At 42.4% G+C, this 20,338-nt stretch overlaps 1 protein-coding gene across 14 annotated transcripts in view; it reads left to right on the forward strand.

The window, feature by feature from the left end:
- SMYD3 (SET and MYND domain containing 3) overlaps positions 1 to 20,338 on the forward strand; it is an 839,170-nt gene that overhangs the window by 339,167 nt on the left and 479,665 nt on the right. The window contains exon 1 of one of the 14 annotated variants that reach the window (XM_035280440.3): positions 1 to 19,404. This exon is cut by the window's left edge and continues 27,693 nt beyond it. The exons of the other annotated variants lie outside the window; for them this stretch is intronic. The gene's annotated coding sequence lies outside the window, so the exon portion shown is untranslated. The remainder of the gene's footprint in view (positions 19,405 to 20,338) is intronic. 14 annotated transcript variants of the gene reach the window in all.

Here is a 20,338-nt window from a genome sequence, read left to right on the forward strand (position 1 = left end):
GTTCCCAGACTCTAGGAACCAATAACCTTTAAGAATTAACAGGGGAACAGACAAAATATGAAGGCTGTATGTTGATTTAGCAGACACTCAGTAAATAAAGGGCTTACAATTTGGTTATGCCAACAGATAAGATGCGTTTTCACACAGTGCATAGGGTGTTACCAGACTTACATGTGTGTTCAGGCCGCATTATGTTATCCTCCTGCTAATTAGGTTAGGTTTCAGCCATGCATACTGGAACAAATGATTCAGGTGAGGGAAATGCATCTGAAAGAACCCTGTACAAATATGCACCTTTTTTCTTTAGGAATGTGAAGGGAACATGCCAGTGTGTGGCCTGGTGCAGCCTGTGTCCAGAGGATTTTTCTAGTTCAGTATAGACTTTTGGTGTTCTCAGATTACTTTCCAAGTTGCCCAGAAGCATTATATGTACACTGCATTATATCCTTGAGGAGTTGCAAGAAAACAGATAGTACTTTTCTTAAATAAATAAATAATCAAAATAAAAAAGGGAAACCTAGCACACAGTGCAGCAAAGCAGTTTACCTGATGTTAGGTAACTGGGGTGTGGATCACTGGAGATGACCCTTCTTGACCTAAATTCCTGACCTCTTCCATTCAGATGTGCACATGTAGATCCATTTACTTCTATACAGCCCTCTTAAGTTACTGAAGTTATTGATTCAGTAGTGTCTGCATTTCCAGGACTCCCTCTCCCCCTTACTTAGACTGATAAGTAGAAATTTTTACTTCAAAATGTGTGAATTATTGTTACCCAAGTATTTCTTTATTGTCTCATTGTAAAAAATTCATATATAGTTCTGTAAGTAACTTTAATAATCAAATAAGCCACCTTCTCCACTCCCTGACCTCTATTCACTTTTACCATTTGTCAACTAAGCTCACCTTAAAAACCTGTGACTGGTATCTGGTAGCCTCTTGAATTGCACACAGTCTTGCCTGGGAATTTTCCTGGCCTGAGGCAATAAGGTAGGAGCTTCTTTGAACTTTTAACCCTTCACCTCTTTTGACCCCTCAAAGCATCAGCAAACCTCCCTCTTTCTGTCCCAAAATCCCCAAAGGAAAGGATGTCTCCTCCTGCTTTCTAGAGCTTACTCTTTTATTATTTTATGGACCTCACTCTACTAGTTATCTAGTCTCAATTATTTTCACTTTTTTAGCCTTTAAATGTGGCTACATGTCTTCTGTCTTAGGAAGGAAGAAAGGAGGGGAGGGGGAAAGAAAGAAGTAACGCCTTTGTTCCACCTCTTTCTCTAATTATCTTCGAGTCATCTCTCCTTTCACAATTACAACTGAAATTATTTACATTTTTAATTTTCACTTTCTTCTTGTCACTTCCACTGTAGTTTGGCATTCATGTCCATAACTCAACTGAACCTGCTCTAGTTGAGATCAGCAACAATCTCCATGTTGCTCAATCCTCTGCATACTCTAACTGCACGTGTCCTATGGACAGCTCCCTTTCTGAAACACTTTTCCCTGGGCTTCAGTGATACTCCACTCTCCTAGTTTTCTTCCTGCACTCCTGTCTTCCATATTGATGGGGTTCTTTTCCCACCTTCTTTGTTGTCTACACACTGTCTGTGGGTTACCTTGCGGATTTCCGCAGCTTCATTTACCATCTCTATGTGGCTGACTCCCAAAGTTAGCTTGTGTTTTAACCTTTGTATACTTCTAGCAGCCAGCGTGGAACCTGCTGCACAGCAGTAGCCTATGTTCAGTAAATGAGTGGACTGATAAATGTTTTCTAGGATTGATACTCTTCCCCAAATCTTTTTATTATTATTGTTTGTCACCCATCACAAGCGTATGAACTCCATGTGAGCAGAGACATTGTCAGTCTTGTTTAGGACAGTGTGCCTTGGCACATGGCACACACATCTAGCATGAGCAAACGAACGAGTGACCCACCAGAAATATCCTGGCACCAGAAACTTTCTCTTGGGGCCTAGTTTCTTTGGTTACTCACATTCCCCCATCCATGTGTCATGGGAAGAGGAAAGATTTAAGCATTAAGGATTTGGCTACTGGGGCTGGTCCTGGTGATTTGAAAATACCAGATCTCTAAGGCATTCCATCACCTCCTGAGAGAAACCTTATTTTTACACACCTCCTTTTCTCTCACCCGGGATCACAGGTCAACTCCTTTTCAAGTTGGGAGAAACCAGCTAAACATTTTGTGTTTTAATTTAAATTTTGTGATACGAGTTGACCTGCTAGGGTTGGGGTAGAAGAGGAAACCCAGCAGAGAACCTGAGCTAACTCAAAATAGGGCCTCTGTCCTGGATATTCCTTTTATTAGGGTGTCGCCAGGTCTCTCAGCATTTGATCTTCCGTTCTTGGAGATTTTAACTTTCCTCAGTCTCTACAAGTACTCCTCTGCCCAAGATCCTAAAGTGTGGTCAGTTGTGACTCCCCTGAGCCCTCTGCTGCAACACTGCAGGGAGGAGCACACTCAGTTGTATGCAGTGTGGCTGATAGCATCCAGGTCTCATAAGCATTTCCCTTCTATCTCATTGCCTATTTCCTGTTTCTTTTTAATTGTACGTGTCCTTTTATAAAGTGACAGCAGCTAAATTCATTTATCAGGGTGTTCACATACTCTTTTAAAGAGCATCCAAATTAATAAACATTGAGTACAGAAACTTAATCTGAATTGTGTTTTTATTGAGAGCACTCTAATTAAACACAGGCTGGGAAGAAAAAAAAATCAATCACACCCTGATGCCTCTTGCAAAATCTGATCTGTTCCAAGGTTAGCAGGGCAGAGTCCTGATTGCCTTTATTTCTAAGTTCAGAAGAATGCAGACAGATGAAGATTAGAATGGCCTCTTAGTGAATATGCATAAGCCTATAAAATAAAAGTATATATTGGTTGAAGAGCAATAAAATTTCATTCTATTTCATGAATGCTTAGCAGTGTTCTAAAGACTTGAACATATTGCTGTGTTTCAGTGAGCTACGGTCTTACCACTTGATATGCTTAATTATTTTCAAGGTCATTTCTTTTTATAAAATCAAGGCAAGCTGGAAAATGTCAAGCAGCCTACAAGTATGGAATGAACTATTTTCATTGTCATTTTATAGTCATATATAGTTGTGGTTTTGAGTTTACTAGTTACAACCAGTCATTGAGTGTAAGAGTCACAATAAATTATATTAGGAACATGGCATCCTTCATCTCTTCAGCCATTAATGTTCCAAGGATATTTTCAAATGAAAGAATTATAAAAATTAATTGATGTGTTCTGGGAATATGCATATTTAGCAAGTTTAGGTTAACAGTACAGATGAAGGTGATTAAATGTGCAAGAGGTAGCTGCAATTCAAGAAATGTAATTGAGGCATATTGCTGAAGGGATTACGTACGTACTTAGCCTTTAAGCCACTTAGAATATACACAAAGCTGGTTGTGCTCTACCATTTCAGCTGAAAATAATTTGCCGTTACATGAAGCAAATATTTAGTAATACGTGAGGTAAGTCTGAGTTGTTCATTATTCAGGTATATGGTATAGTTGAAATCCTGACCATACCACTAGTCTCTGTACATCTGAATAACCCTCACATTGTATGGTGCTTAAAGGTTTGAGGTGATACTTAAGTATGTATTGTAACTAAGAAATATGATCGTAAGTTTCAGATTGTTGCTGCCACCAGCTGTCAGGAAGTGCTGCTTATTTTGTAATGATGCCTGAAAACCATGGACTCCACAGTATTGTGAAATTTGGATTTAGGAGTAACACAGACAAAAATTCCAGATTCTTAAAAAGAGGAGATAAGAATTTTAAATGATTCAAGAACATGGATACCAATTCTGTTAGTTTAAAAATAATTACTATGACTTACATGGCAGGAGAGTTCAGATGAGTTGGCTGCAGTCTTCAGAAATACTTCTTTATATAGTGTCAAGTTAAGTTGTCCCTGAGACACATTCCACTTGACACTTCTGCCTGGCTCTGACAGGCTTCTTTTCCCAGAAACATCCCCCGCATATGCTTATTCTTGTTAGCTTAACTAGTTCTAGAATGTTCTTTTAGGGTAATTGAGGTAAGACTCCTCACTTAGCCAACTTGGAGTTGCTGGCTTTTCAATGAATGGTCATGGTGGTGTAGCATTACTTCAGTCTTTCTCACTTTAGATGCATTGCTCCCACAGATTTGGGTTGTGTAGCAGTCCTTCTCTGACAGATTCGCCAAGAAACTAATGTCGCTTAGCCAGCCAGGTACACGTCAGCATGCTTTCACCACACTTACTCTCCTTGCAGCTCTGCCACGCTGTCTTCTTCTGTTCCTGCAAGCTGGCACCCAGGCTGTTATCTATGTAATACCTATTTTACCCTCCTGCAACAAATGCACATGTACTGCTACTTATAGGACTTTTTGGCTTGAAGACTGCTATTGGCTTAACTAGTGAAGGTCTGGATATAGGCCAGAAGAGTCTTAGCTATGCAGTAAAGGAAATATTAGGATTAGGGAAGACGTATTCCTGCCTGTCATTTGAAATATACTCTCATTGGGCAGACCTGTATTTGATTCTTTGTTGCAGGTTTACTGTTGGCTCTGTGGGTACATCTGTTTGGGGAGATAGTAAATTAATGATTCCAATAGAGCATGATGTGCCAAGGTAGAGGCATAGACAAGGGGCTGAGAACATAAAGGAGCCATCTAAATCAAAAGTGGAGACCAGAGGCAGCCTGGAGAAACAGTGCCTGAATTGCTCTCTGAAAAACTCATAAAAGATAATTGAATGAAAATGGGTTCAACATGAAAGAGAGGACACTTGAAATGGAGGGAACAGCATGTGTAAAGAGGGAAAGCAATGTAGCGGCTTAGCACATAGAAAAAACTGTAAGTCACTCAGTCTGCAGTGAGTTTGGAGTTCATGCTGAAAGCCACAGGGCCCCAGAAAAGAAACCTCTTGGGAAAATAGGCCTTTATAACTACAATGAAGACAGTCTGTCATGCTTGGAGGCCTGTGGTTGAACTATGCCAGGTGTACCGGGCTGCATTTTCATTTGTAGAGGACTCTGCTTTGATGTGCAGGGTGGAGTGGGGTGGTGCTCCAAGTGAGCAAAGAGAATGAGCTTTACCTAGAGCCACTGCTAGAACACCTGGCTTGTCTGATGTAGTCTCACAGCCCCAGCCTGCACGGTAGTAACGTTCAGGGCAAGAGGAGTCAGCAAACAGCCCACCTTCTTTCTGCTTCTGTCCTGGAGAATATCAAGGAGCTCAGCCAGGTCCCATGGGGCTCTTTTACATTCACCATCTCTATTTATTCTTCCCAGATTTGAAAATAATGGTTTATCCTGGATATGATCTCAAAGTATTTCTCCAATGCTTGCTGACAGGAGTCACCCACAGAATCCTCACTCACTGCTGTCTCCCATGTGAGAGACTGGTATCAGTTCTGTGTCAGGAATTTGGTAGCAGTGTTGCTGGTAATGTGGAAATCATGGGAGATGGCTTGTGAGGTTAGCCAGCAGCCATCTTCACAGCTCCCTGCCTTTCTCACTTTTCCTACACCTCTTTATTCTCCGATTCCTCGGGAACTCGATTACCTTTCCTTCATTACGCAGAGCAATTTAACTCTCAAACATCCTTAGGCACTGGGCCCACCTTTGCAAAGTCAGAAGCTCATTAATATTTCAGCACTGAAGGACTGGCATGAGCTTTGAAATTTCAGTCTTGTCTTTTCTCCCTCCCTAGGTATCTCCAGTGAGAAGGAGCAGTATAGAGATTTATTTTCCCACTAATGGGAATTTTCACACCCCATACCTCAGCATCAGATGAAAATAGTCATTTTCAGTTTTAATATTTTTTTCTTCTATGCATATTAGGTAGGTGAAGAAACACATGCAGTTCTCTCTAGAACTTTGAAATAAATGAAAATATTAGAACAGATAAACACTTCGGATAAATGTGAGTGAATAGGACGGTAGGTAATAAGCGGAATGGATCTGGAAGAAGGAATTATGTCAGCTCATGGTCAGAGCCATATTGTTAAAGCACGGATTTGAAGACAGCAGGAATGTTACAGTGTTACAGGCATGAATTTAGGAGTCAGATCAAGTAGAGTTGTAATCGTGTCTCCTCTCATTCCTAATCTGTGAATTTAGCTGAGTCAACTTAACCTACCAAGTTGACTTCATTATTTGTAAAACAAAGGTAATACCCAAAGGAAAAGTGGTGCACTCCTATAATCCCAGCTCCTTAGGAGGCTGAGGCAGGAAGATCTCTTAGGCCTGGTAGTTTGAGACCAGCCTGGGCAGCATCGCAAGACCACGTTTCGTGGAGGGAAAAATAAAATACCCGCCCTGCTCTAGGCCCTGGTGAGCCCTCAGCACCGTGGCTCCCATTTCACTCACAGTCTTCCTGGGCTGTGCTCCCCTTCTGTTCCCTGCACTCCTGCACCCTGTTCTTCTGTTTTACAGACCAGACCTGTTACCCTATGAAGGACTGCACTTGCATTGCCCTTTCTCAGATGCTTCAGCAGACATGGCTTATCATAGGCCAGTGCCCATTCTTGCTTTCTTCCTACTAACAGAGTTTCATTTTTTTTTGTTCTGGGGCAACAAAAGGCCCATCCATGCCAGTTAAAAGCAAAAAACTTCCTTAGCTTTACTGTATCTGTGGGACAGTTCAGAGCAGATGTGTATGAACATTTATGGACAGGGCTTCTGGGAAGCTGCTGTTTGCTGACAGGAAGGGACTGACTAGGCTGGCTGCGCACCCTGCCCTTCAGCCTCCCCCATTCTTCATCACTGGAAGGCTGAGTTACTGCTCAGTAGTACAGTGGCCGTCTGGCAAGCTGCACACCAGGGCGGGGGTGTGGGGCAAAGAAAAAGGCATAAGGAGCTTGGCTTCCTAATGGCACTGTGGGACTCCAGTGAGAAAAAGAACCCCTTCTTTAGGTACCTCATTTTATTTGGTATTCTACTGAAAGCAGTGAATTTAATTCTGGCTGTTACACATGTTTTCCCCCCAGCACTTCAAAAATCCTTTTTTAGTGTTTGGCTGTCTCATCCTTCAGGACTCCATTGAATGTGACTGCCTCAAAGATGCCTTCTCTGGTCACTCCTTCTAAAGTAGCGCTTGGGTATTCTGTTTTATTACCGCCACATTATTAACATTAGCTGAAAATATCTTCTTATTTATTTACTTCTCAGTACTGTGTATCTCACTCTGGGTAGAATTAAGCTCAGTTAGAATAAAGACCTCATGTGTCTTGTTCATTGCTCTATCTGTACTGAGAACTATGCTGATATGAAGCAGGTGCTCAGCGAATGTTTCTTAAATGCGTACAAAACGTGTTATCTACTTAAAGAGCAACTTTTGCATTCAATCAGTAGTTTTGTCAGGGAGAGGAAAATTAAAGTGGAATTCATGCTGTTGGAGTGATCATATACCTTTATATTTTTATATTCTGATTTGTGTGTATATGTGTAATTCACATTAATAAATTGAGTGCTTATGTGCTAGGAATTCTAAGCACTGTCTACCTTTTCATATTATTCAGTAAATAGTTTTATAAAAAGAGTAAATATAAAATCGTATGCTTTACCAGGTAGTTCTTAAAAAAAAAAAAAAGCCAGTTTCCTCTTTTAATCATCTGTATTTATTTTTATTTTAAAGTGTTTATTCAAAGTGAAACTCGAAATGTGCGGTAAACTTGCAAATAGAACTGCGTCGTTCTCAGTCGAAAATGCTCTATCACATATATCTTAGTGAATGTGTCAAAACCTACTATTTTACCTGTCAAGATGATTTTCTTCCCTTACTGTGCATTTCACAGGATGGAAGTACATAGAATGAAATTTTAGTGTCAGACACATCAATTATAAACCAACATAGCCAACGTGGCTGTTTCATTTTTCACCAATGATGGAGAAAGAGAGTTAGGGGAAGAATGAGTCTATTTTTACCTTTAAGTAGCAGCATTCAGTATAAGATGTCTTCACTTAGAAATCAGTCATACCCTTAGCTGTGGACCAGTGCAGGCTTTAATAATTCATTCTGAAACCTGTGCTTCCCTAGTTAGCGCTCCCTGGCTCTTTACTTATTTAGAGGTCTGTTTACTTCTTGGTTTGCACCTGCACTGTCCATTCAATCTGCTGTGCATAACCAGTGGGGAATAAGTCCATTAACTAGAATAATTGAAGCATTTCAGCTTCCTGCAATCTTCAACCTATTGGGGTCTGAGGCAACATATTTCTTTATAAAGCTCATCTTTCATCTGAACCACAGGTCTAGATCCTTAATACAGTGATCAGAAGCTTGCGATTCTGTGACACTTGAAAATTTGGAAGCCCCGTAATATTGGGTCTGGTCTGCAGATTCTCAAAGCAGTTCCACTAGGGATTGATACAAGTGTGCTAGTCTCTTGTGTAATTAACCACAACAACAGACTGTAGCAGAATAGAAAAGATGGAAGCGGCCGGGTGCGGTGGCTCAAGCCTGTAATCCCAGCACTTTGGGAGGCCGAGGCGGGTGGATCACAAGGTCAAGAGATCAAGACCATTCTGGTCAACATGGTGAAACTCCGTCTCTACTAAAAATACAAAAAATTAGCTGGGCACGGTGGCACCTGCCTGTAATCCCAGCTACTCAGGAGGCTGAGGCAGAAGAATTGCCTGAACCTAGGAGGCGGAGGTTGCGGTGAGCCCAGATCGCGCCATTGCACTCCAGCCTGGGTAACAAGAGCGAAACTCCGTCTCAAAAAAAAAAAAAAAAAAAAAAAAGATGGAAGCTGACCTATGGAACAAAAAGACAAAGCTTATTGTTGTGGCAATGAGGGACTTGATTTCTTTAGGACAGGCTATCCAGGTGATCTGATAATGGATATAGAGGAATTCTAGTATTGAATTAGGCCTTTTGCATCTGACAAAGAACATGATTAAAAGGAATGACTTGAGAAGGAATATCTGTTAGCATCTCTTAACTTGGTGATCTACACAGGATGCTGAGGGACTGTGTTGTACATGTGCTTCTCCTCCTGGGTCCTCGAGGGGCGTGGTTTCAAATGCAGGGATTTCCTTTGAGCACCTTCTCCACGCCTTCATGCTGGAACCAGAGGAGTTTCAAATGTAAAATTCTTTGTCTGACTTTCCATACAAAGGTAGGGAAAGCCAGGTGGGGCTCCTTTGTCACAAAATCCCGCGGAAAGCTCTGGGAGGAGGGGGCTCTATAACTCAGAGTTGTGGACCAAGTAGCCAATCCGATATCAGAGTCAAAGATCAGTCACTCCAGAGGAAGTTTGAAAGAACTCCTGTCATTGGACGAGAACATGAATGGGGCGGGAATAACTCAAGGATTAAAGCTCCAGCTGCTCCTACCTATACGGATTCCTTCTCTGGGTCCGCTCCCACGACAGCTGGGAGCTGTCTTCTTTCTCTTTCTGTCTAATAAATCGCTCTTCCGCAAAAGCGTTTGGGTCCACGATATTTATTCCAATGGCAAACTCACCATGCCTCCGGGGCCCCTTTCCCTATTCTTTGGAGTTAGAGAGGTGCAGAACCTCTTTGCAACTGGGAGCTGAATACGATCCCCTGGTTACAATGCCTGACTGAATGAGAGCCTGCCTTTAGGAGGCTCATAAGTTCATAAGAAACCTAATTGCTGCTGTTTCTTAAACCAGGCAGTGTTTTGGTGAAGACCGTGGGCTCTGGGACAAAGGCCATTTGCTGGTTATTTCTCTTGTCGAGTTAATGATCGCTTTGCTTCAGTTTTCTTATCTGTAAACTGTGGGTAGCCAGACCTCCCTCCCTGAAGGACACTTGCCGGCAAGGCCAAAACACAAGCTACAAACAGACGCAAAACAGTGGAGGCCAGGGATGCTCCAAAGGGACTGGTAAACATGTAGTGGTGCCAGGGGCAGCTCTTGTCCTTGTCCCAGACTTCGCTAGGCATTAGGTTTGCGGGTGTAAGCACTAAGTAGAAAGCCCCTGCTGTTCCAAACAGATGTGAGGCACAGGTTTAAGCTTTGCATTCTGCATATGGCCTTTTCATCTTTGCCCTCATATCTCCTAGCATCCCTTTCTTTGTGAATGGTGCCTACAGTGGTTTATCCAAACCAGACACTTGAATCATTCTAGGCTCCTTTGTGCCACCCCCTCCATGTTTCAGCAAATCACTAAATATGGTTTGTTCTACCTTTCTACCTGTGACTTCTGTTTTAGTGTAGGTAATTCTTAATCAGCCTTCAAATTCAGCTCAAATATGACCTCTTAAAGGAAAGCATTCTGTGACTCTCCCTTTCTTAGTCCAAGTCACCCCTTTTCTTTGCTTCCCCAAACATCTTGTGGCTATTTTAGGAAACACAGTATTTCTTGCAACCATTAATTGAGTTTCCTCCACTAGACTCTGAGCTCCTTTGGACAGAGGTTGGGTCTTATTTGGTTTTATATCCTAATGATTGGCATAGTGCCTCACAAATAACAGGCTTTTAATGTTTATTGAAGGAACCAAAGAAACTAGGTTTTTGTGAGTTCACCTTGGATCATAAACATGAGATAGAACATATTTTAATGGGGAAAACATGTTCTTCCCTTCCCAATAACTCAGAGTTATAAGCTTTAGAGTAGTAGCAGATGTCATACTAAAAGATCCTTTCTTCAGAATCTAAATTGTTTAAAAAACTTGATTTCATGTGAAGGTAAATTGCTTGTCTCTGACCTCATCAACATCCCAGTGGCAGGATATTAAAACATCTTCACCTTGTTGTTTCACTTTTTGTTGCCCATTTCTGAAACAAAAATGGGGCAAAGAGCTCTCTGATGAAAAGTTGTTATTAGCTCCATTTGCTAGAAATGATGCATAGGCCCAGGAAAGTCTTTTTGTGTGTAGTGAACACATAGTTACCAAGTTATCTATGTGAGCCAAAGTGAACATAGTTAGTTCACTATGATAGTGATATGTTCTATCACTATGATAGAACAGCCAAAGTGAAACTTCCAGACCTTAACAGTAATTTAAAAAATTCTCTCCATCAAACTCCGTAACTCAAGATAAATGTAATTCTTAGATGTGGATTTTTTTGTGGGGCAGGGTGGAGATGTAGTCTCATTCTGTCGCCAGGCTGGAGTGCAGTGGCATGATCTTGGCTCACTGCAACCTCAGCCTTCAGGGTTCAAGTGATTATCTTGCCCCAGCTTCCTGAGTAGCCAGGACTACAGGCTTGTGCCACCGCACTAGGCTAATTTTTTTTTTTTTTTTGGGTATTTTTAGTAGAGATGGGGTTTTCCTGTTTTGGCCAGGCTTGTCTTGAACTCCTGATCTCAAGTGATCCACCCTTCAGCCTCCCAAAGTGCTGGGATTACAGGCATGAGCCATTGTACCTGGCCAGATGTGTAGCTTTGGTGCTAACTATGAGCATCTTTAGGGCACGAAGTAGATGTCCACTTCTGTATTGCCAGCATTTAGCACAATAAATGTTTGGTGAAAGGCGAACCAATAAGTGAATGATTGTATTTCCTTTTCAGCTTTCATGAGAAATTATGTGATGATCAGATTATTTGGTTTGATAGCTTTTTTATTATAAAGATAGTTTTTTATTATTATAGAGCAGAACTGGTTGATGCTTGAAATTTTATATTTTTCTTTAATCAGAATATCTATAAACAATCAGTGGTGTATTTTAGGTTGCTATTTTGAAACAAGAAAATTATGGAAAGAAGGGATGAATATTATCTGCTTTATATTGGTTATGTCCTGAAAGAATTGGAATCTGCTGCGGAGCAAAAGCTGAAGATTAAGCAATACATTTTTTATTTTCAAAGTAATGCCAGAATAATTGCTAGAATTGTTATTCGTAGTAACATTACTATTATTCATTATTAAATTTCTCATTTTCTTTCCTTCTCCTCATCAGGTGTGGCTTGTGTAGAGTACGGGAGTTTGGGAGGCAAGAAAACTAATTCATAAATTCATTTTTCCTGTTTAATATGCTGTTTGTTTTGATGGTAGCTTCATTTATTTCATACATTGTCATTATAATACAGTAATTAAGTGTGGACAACGATAAACCAAGAGTGCCTTCTCTGTTGTGATGCTTCTTGTTGCAGAATTTCTGGGATTTCATAGTTCAGGCAATCTTCCTACACAACTACTTTGAAAATTACAAAATGTTGGCTGGGCATGGTGGCTCACACCTGTAATCCTAGCTCTTTGGGAGGCCAAGGCAGGTGGATCACAAGGTCAGGAGATTGAGACCATCCTGGCCAACACAGTGAAACCCCATCTCTACTAAAAATACAAAAAATAGTTGGGCATGGTGGTGTGGGCCTGTAGTCTCAGCTACTCAGGAGGCTGAGGCAGGAGAATTGCTCAAACCTGGGAGGCAGAGGATGTAGTGAGCCAAGATCACGCCACTGCACTCTAGCCTGGGCGGCAGAGCGAGACTCCATCTCAAAAAAAGAAAATTACAAACTGTTAATTACTATCGTATTGTTTTTAAAGGAAAGAATGAAACACTGCATCCGAAAGTCTATTAAAAGAAACTAGGAGGGCTATTGGGTTCAATTTCTAATAGCCTAATAGTGTGTCTTGCACATCTTTCTGTGCCGTGAGAGGGGTAAAACTTGGAAAACTTAAGTCCTGAAGCACTTTGCCAGTATAAACAGATTTCTCTTTGGGCAGATTGCTTACTTGGAGCTGCATGAAGTAGGATCAGCTAGAACCTTACACCTTGTATATCTTACCATGCCAAAGGTATCGTTCACTTAGTAAGAGAAATTTTAACTTTTTACATAGTAGAGATAGAATCAGAGTGGATAGCACACTGAAGTCATTGTAGCCTTCAAGGCCCTCGTTATTCCCATTGATTCATTCAGTGAATATAGGCTAGGTACAGTACGGTATGCTTAGATATAGTCAAAACCATCAATCGATATAGATTGATTGATTGATTGCCTTTAATAAACTTGCAGTCTAGTGAAGCCACAGTAATGTAGAAGAGAGAGTGATTCATGTTTGGGGGAGTAAGCAGAAAGGATTAAAGTCTTCTGCAGTTTGCATTTAAGAGGTCATTGGAACCCAAAGCAAGAGTACGTTTAGTGCCTAATGATGTCACAGCACATATTTTGAAAGAGTGGAAATTTGGGGAAATGGAGACGATAGCAAGTATAAAGAGTTTTTTTTCTAGCAATCTGGCTCTAAAGGGTTAAATAAAGCGTTGTAACTAGAGGCGAATGAGGTTAAAGGACTGTTTGGTTAAAATATGACTCTCAGGCCAGGAGTGGCGCCTCACACCTGTAATCCCAGGCTTTGGGAGGCCACAGCAGGAGGATTGCTTGAGGTTAGGAGTTTGCAACCAGCTTGGGAAACATATTGAGACTCTGTGTCTATTAAAAAATAAATAAACAAAACAAAAAATTAGTTAGCCAGGCATGGGGCCATAGCTTCTGGGGGGGGCTAAGGCAGGAGGATTGCTTGAACCCTCCTATTGTTTGAGCAGTTATAGTGAGCTGTGATCATACCACTGCAGTCCAGCCTGTGTGACAGAGCATAACCCTGAAAATCAGTCAATCAAAATATAAATAAAATGTATTTCCTTCCTTCCCTTCTTATCTCCAGCAGGGTTCTAGGCTGAGGGGAAGTAGTGAGTGGGAAGTAGTGAGGGGAAGTACAGGTTGTGGATGTTGGTGCCAGATCTATAAAGGAGATGGGATGCAGAACACAGGAGAATGAGCGGGTGGGCTGTGTAGCAGGAGTGTTCCTCTAAGAAGTGGGTAGGATTTGAAGGGTAAGGATAATGCTGTGTATGGGGGTTGGGTAGGAGGTTGGTAGCAGGGCTCTGGCTTCTGTTTCCTCTGAATTTGGAAGCAAGATTATCTGAGGGAGAAGCACACACAGAAGGTTGGTTCTTGAGTAGAGAGTTGGAAGCTTGAGAGAACTTCCAGACCATGTGATATGGTTCCAGCGCCACATGCAACTGCAAGAGTAAATTGGAGATCATATATGTGTAGGGAAAACACTCCCCAGAATTTCTTTCATTATTTGCTTCATAGAGCTGAGGAGCCTAGTGTTATAAAACATAAAAATTGCTAACATTTATTGAGTGCTTACTTTCGCCAGGCACCTTATGTGTAGAAACTCAGTCCTCAAAACAATGTGAAATAGCTCCTGTCATTACCTATTTTTACCATCCCCATATTGCAGATGTGGCTGAGAAAGTTTAAATCTGGGTGACAGGATGAGACTGGGTGCTTGAAAACAACAACAAAAATACATAATGTTAATTCCAGGTTAATTTATTTCTGTAAGGATACGCTCACGTATATAGCCTGGTAATGTAGCCTGATCAGCAAAATGAAATTTGCTTTCATTCAAAAGCCTTTATTGAGGAAGTATAGCTAATCAAATGAAGTTGTTAATCTTCTCTTTAGAATGAAATTATATGGAATAAAATGAGAAAAATCTTCACTCAGTGCCTGAAACATAGTAAGTGCATGGGGAATAGTGGTTCACTTGCTTCTCTCTCCACTTCGCTTTGAATAAACAATCAGACTGAGGTGGCATTGGTCTCAAGGCACATAACTCTTGTTTTACCAACTTATAATAGTTTAGGATGGAAATAGCAACAACATGGTACTTCCAAGCTCTCTCCTCACATAGCCAATGGCAAGCTCCTCCAAGTCAGTTCTGAGTGTCCCTGTGGCTGATCTGTGGACCACACCCTTGTCCCCAGGATGTGTTAACAGACACTCTCTTGCCTCCACTTCTCTCCATCATCATCCCTGCTCTCCAGATGCCAGGTGTCCTAGGCTGCCTTTTCTCTGTTCTGGATGTGGGCTGCCTGCCGGGAGCCTCTCTTATTTTGTCACCCAGGCAATTTCATGTTTATTTTCTATTCCAGCAGCCACTGGACTGAACCATTCACTTCCAGGGAGCCTGTTTTTCTTCACAGACTCCAGAGGAAGTAGTTCTGTCTTGAGCTCCTGAAACCGCATTCTCAGTGACGCAGCTTTTCCTTTAGTGTCGTGTGGCTCCCACATCCCATAGTGCTGACCTCTGACCTGGGGGTTGGAGTGGTCCGCTTGAAATTTCCTTCTTCTCTTTATGTCTCCATTTTCTTTTGACCACATCTGTGAGCATTTACTTCTTCCTATGACTTTTTCCAGAAGATCTGGGCTCCTGCCACAGGAAGATCCTGGAGAGCAGGCCTGCGAGAATGCCAGACAGGCCTAGCTATGTCTCAGTCCCTGGGAATGCACAACTAGCCTCTTGAAATACCTCTCTACGGTATTGAATGTCCTTCTGGGCTGGAAATGGCCTTAAAGATACTTGGATAGTTAAGGAAAGTTATTTGCTTATCTAATCAGGTGATGTTCGAATCTGTCTACTGGTGGAGTGGGGATTGCGGGGAAAGGATCGACAGATATTTGTTGAATAGATACTGAATGTGAGACTGTAGGCTAGGTCCTTTACAAGTATTATTTTGTTTTTTCTTTCTTATAGTAGCCTTTGAACATAGGTTCGTTATTCTCATTCCACAGATGGGAAAACTGAACGTCAGAGAAATGAAAGTTACTTGGTTCATTGTACTAAGTGAAGAGCCAGGATTTTAAACTGCTTGGCCCTGAACCCCATGCTTTTGTATGATTATCCAAAAAGGGGAGTTAGATTCACTGTCTAACAGGAACTCCGTCCATCCTGCATGTAGAAGGACACAATGTACTGAAAGTAGAGGGGGTTTCGGGTTCTTTTTTCCCCTCAAGGAATGTTTTGTGAGTAATAAGTTCTGTAGAGTATCATTTCAAGCTGGAGCCTTCTGGAGCAAGCCTTCTTCCTCCATTCTCTTTTAGGATAGTAAGCTGGGGGCTGATGTTTAAGACATCTTGACCTTTTAGCGGGGCTCTAGAGGGGAAGTGAGTAAGCCATTGGGATATCATTGTGGTAACGTAGACAGGGTTTTTGGTTCTCTCTCTCTCTCTCTCTCTCTCTCTCTCTCTCCCTCTCTCTCCCTGTGGACTTTATCCCATGTCCCCTCGAACCCTGCACTTTCATGGCTGGATCAGACATTTCCTTTCTCAGACAAATAGACTCACTTCATCCCCTCCATAGCTGCATAGAAGTTCTTGGTTTGGGTCCCAGTTTTTCCATATGGGTTATTCTTGTGCTTTATGTAGACAGAAACATTAGTGTAGTATGTAGAGAATTACAATATAGTAATAAGTCGTTTTAACCAACAGGTATAAAACATGCTTCAGCATACCTTTGTGATACCAGGCCTGATTACAGAATGGGAATGGTCTGTCTAGGTGAGCTGTGGTAGAAAGTACACCACTTTGGAATAAGTTAAATATAGTTAACTTCACTTTACGAGAGTCATTTTTGTTCCCGCAGTTACCTGAGTACTAATTTTTAAACTTCATGTGTCAAGAGTATGGCAGAATGGTGTCAACCTAATAGCCAAGAAATGTGATCTGTTTTGAAAAAAAATGGAATATTAATGGAATGTTATGGTTTATAGTATGTTGTCTTTGAGTAACATTGTTTTGAACGTTGAAGTTGTCTGGGAAAAAAGATTCTGTTGTTTTCTTCTGAGACTTAAAAGAATATAACATTCATGTGACAAATTTGTGTTGATTCTAATGGTTACTGTGATGTTTTCTATAGAATCAATCACAGTAAGGCAAAGTTGAAAAAAAAGCTGAATTTCTTTTTCTATAGCTGTGGATGCAAAAGAACAGAGATTAAATGAACTTGCTTATACATTCAGAAGTAAATGGTTGATTCAGATAAAGAATGTATACAATCGTAAATTTCTTAGGGCATGGGCTAAATGGTAACAGAGGAATCTTTGGGTTCCACTGTAGACAGAGGGATGATCTTTGCAGATGAGCAAGTTTTGTGTCTCATAGCTTGTGCTTTCTATTTTGAAAGGGCTGAGGATTTGAAGTTAATTTTAATGTTCTGTTTATTTAGCGTATTTTGGGGTTTTGTCTGATGTAGCAGGAAAGTTCCTACACAGAATAATTTTTAAAACCTGATAACATTGGATTAGGGCAGTGAACACACTGCTCATCTCAATAATGCTTCCAGCTTTTGAATTCATTAAAATAATAAAAGCTTTTCTTTATCTGCCTTATTATTTTTAGTGCAGTTCTATCATAAAGCAGAGTTAATCCCTTTGTCAGTGAAGGTTCTTAAAAGTTTCCTTTTGAAAGGAAAAAAATTTCTCTTTTGGTTAATCTGATACCTTTCCCTTTAGGGTATTTTGAAACATATTAGTAAAAACAAAACTGAAGATAAAATTGAGGATCAGTTACAGCAGAGTAAGAAACATGGCATGGCATTGTGGTAGACGGAGCAAAGGCCCACTGATGGGGACAGGAATCCTAAATTCTAAGTCCAGCCCTGCTCTTCATTAGCTAAGTACCTCAGACAAGAAGTCACTCAACATTTCTGCATCTCAGTTTCCTCATCAAGAAAACAAGGGTTTTGATATAGATCTTCATTTTAGTGCTAATGTTAATCATTTAATTGAAATGCAGCAAGAGGTATTTTAAAAATCAGGCCTTGCGTATTTTTTCCTCTCTACTGACCCCACCTCCTCCTCCAGCTACTGTCACATTTCTAGAATTTTCTTCAGAGCAGTGATTCTCAAATGACGCGTCGACTCCTTGTCTCTAACTGCATTGCCAAACAGAGCTTTCTGGCATTAGCTGCATTTGTCCTGGAACCCGCCCTGGGTTGTAGGGGTGTCTTGCCACTCACCTGAGAACACCAGGCCAAGCCTTCAAGTGCCCCAGGCTGGTTAAGTGCTGTGGGAACTCTGCCCTGGTGTCCTCTGATGGCACAGTGGTAACAGATGGATGTCGCTTTACTCCTTTACAAGTGAAGTACTGATCGCTGGAAACTCAGGGAGGGGTTAGGATGGCAGTTGTGCTTTTCATTTCAGAAGTCACTTAGTCATCTTTGAGATGGCCTGTGTAACTTGCCTAGCACATTGTTTGTTGAACATCAGGTCTGTATGCCTATGAGATTTTATCTTTTCTTCCTTCCTCCATTTTCCTCCCATTATTTGCCTCCAAATCATAGTGTTATGTGGTCTCTGGGGTGTCGCTTTTTTGGCTGGAAACGTCTGTGGCAGGTGGTACCTTTGCCTGAGTTCTTGTCCTGTGTCCAGGAAGAATGGGGTACAGAGAGAAATGGAAGGTGAACAAGGTGAAGAGGAGCTTTATTGAGTGTTGCAACAGCTCAGAGGAAGCCCACATTGGGTAGTTCCTCTCTATAGGCAGGTCATCTAGTGGAGTGTTCAGCTCTTGGCAGAGAGGAGGCCCTGGAGATTGGGGTTCCTCTCCACAAGCAGATCTTTCAGACATCTCTGCAAGTCTCTGAAGCTCTCGGCAGTGAGGGTAGCTCCTCTCTGTAGCTGGTTCGCCCATTGTCTCTCGCTGACCTGTTGTGGCTGAATGTGAGGCTTTTATGGACCTCAGAGGGGTGGAAGTTCCTGCCGATTGGTTCATTGTCCACCATGGGAGGCATTACAAGTCCCTACTCCGGTCCTGGACTGGCAGCCTGGCCTGAAGGAGGGGCCTTACAGGGTCTGCCCCCTTCCACCCAGGAATCTGTCTGCCTCCCGCTGCCATTCATAGCCTGGGGCTCAGCCCCAACCCTGCTTGGAGATCAGAGCAGGCACTTGGAGAGAAGAGAAGCCAGGCAGCAGGAGTAGACACCCCTGAGCCTGCAGGGATGAAGTGGTGGGAGCGTTGTTCCCGGGCCTCCCAGGGTGCAGGCTGCCGTGATGCTCCATTTGCATCTGAGGAGTTCCTGCTCCGCCATCTCAGAAAAGGGAAACTCAGAAAAGGCGGGGCTCCTGCTTGTCCCTGGCTCCTGCCTGCTCCACCGAGTGTGAAGTGCAGGTCCACAGCCGGGAGGCTGCAGCTGTAACCAGGAGGGCGGATCCTGCTTGCTTTTGGTCCCCACCAAGAGCACAGAGAGACTTGGATCAATGGCCACAGTTTGGGCGGCTGTAGCCCCACACAGGAGGGCGGGGCTCCTGCCTGCACCATAGAGCAGGAGGGCTGGTCTGCAGCCATGGTTTGGGTGACTGCAGTGGCACCTGCCAAGCCCTTGCCTAACCCAGTAGGGTCGAGGCTCCCACTGCCTCCACTGAGTGTGCAGCCCTAGCCGGCCTCCCTGTTGCAGCAGCTGCTGCCATCAGTAGCATGGAATTATAACCACAGAGCACGTCCTGATTCAGTTGCTTTTAGCAGGTTATAAAGGCATATTCTTCATGGAAGCTGTTTTCCAGCTTCTTTCCCCGTCTCACACTAAATGAGGGCTGCTACCCTGGCTGTACCTGTGGCTCCCGACATGAATCCTTTGAGGTACGGCCTTTCTCCGGCAATAAATCATCCAAGCTGCTGCTATTCCTGAAGGTGAGCCTTTCCTAGGACTGGGAAATTAAGAGAGCAAGATCCCCTCCCTTCCCTGAAGGTTTGCAGGTTTGCCTAGGCGGCGTTCGTTTACTGTGAAAAATGGGCTGTGCAGCCTCAGTTTCAACCTGCCCAGCGAACATATGGACTCAGATGGAAGCAAAATAGTATATTGTAAATACTCTGGATGCTTCCACCACCAGCATGAGAAGTGAGGGGGAATCTAATTATTCTCGAACAGCTTGTCCTCTGCAGAACACTATCAAATCTGCCTGCCGAATAACAAGAAAGCGGCCTGCCTCTAGCTCCAAAAACCATACAGAGCCACCTGCAGGCTGCTTTGTCACTTTACTGCAGTGATTAGACAGACAACACCATCACCCGTCACCAAGTGAGGCACAGTTTGGAGCGTTCTTGAAATTTTAAGCTGCTGCTTGCTTTCTTCTCTCCCCAGTCCTTCCCCTTCCTCCTCTCAGAATTCACTGCGCTATTGTGCCAGTTCTAGGTTCATTATAGTATTCGGCTCTGGCTGGCATGGATTCGTTGGCCACATTATTTAGATTCTTAGGCAGTTTACCTCCTTTCTATTTTCCGCTTTCTAGACTGGTTCTCCACACTCTGCTTCCCTTCTAGTTTATTCTGTCTTCCTCAGAACTCACCCCCAGGGATGGTCTTCTGTTAGTCCTTTATGCATTACCATGCATAGGGTCTCCATACCATGCATTCTGAGAAAGCCATTTGTGTTTACTGTCTCTTCTTTCATTGTCGAAGGAAGGATGGGTATTGGCACTTGGCGGAGAAGGAGGTTTGTTTGAACAGAGTTCTCTTTCCCAAGCCCTTGCCATTAACTAGCATGTGCAGTTACATGTTTTACTGAAGTCAGACTCGCATGTCAGTTATGTGCTCTCCCGAGGTCAGACTTGCATGTCAGTTACGT

The sequence above is a fragment of the Callithrix jacchus genome, chromosome 19 (genome assembly GCF_049354715.1).
Source record: "Callithrix jacchus isolate 240 chromosome 19, calJac240_pri, whole genome shotgun sequence".
NCBI classification, from domain to species: Eukaryota; Metazoa; Chordata; class Mammalia; order Primates; family Cebidae; genus Callithrix; species Callithrix jacchus.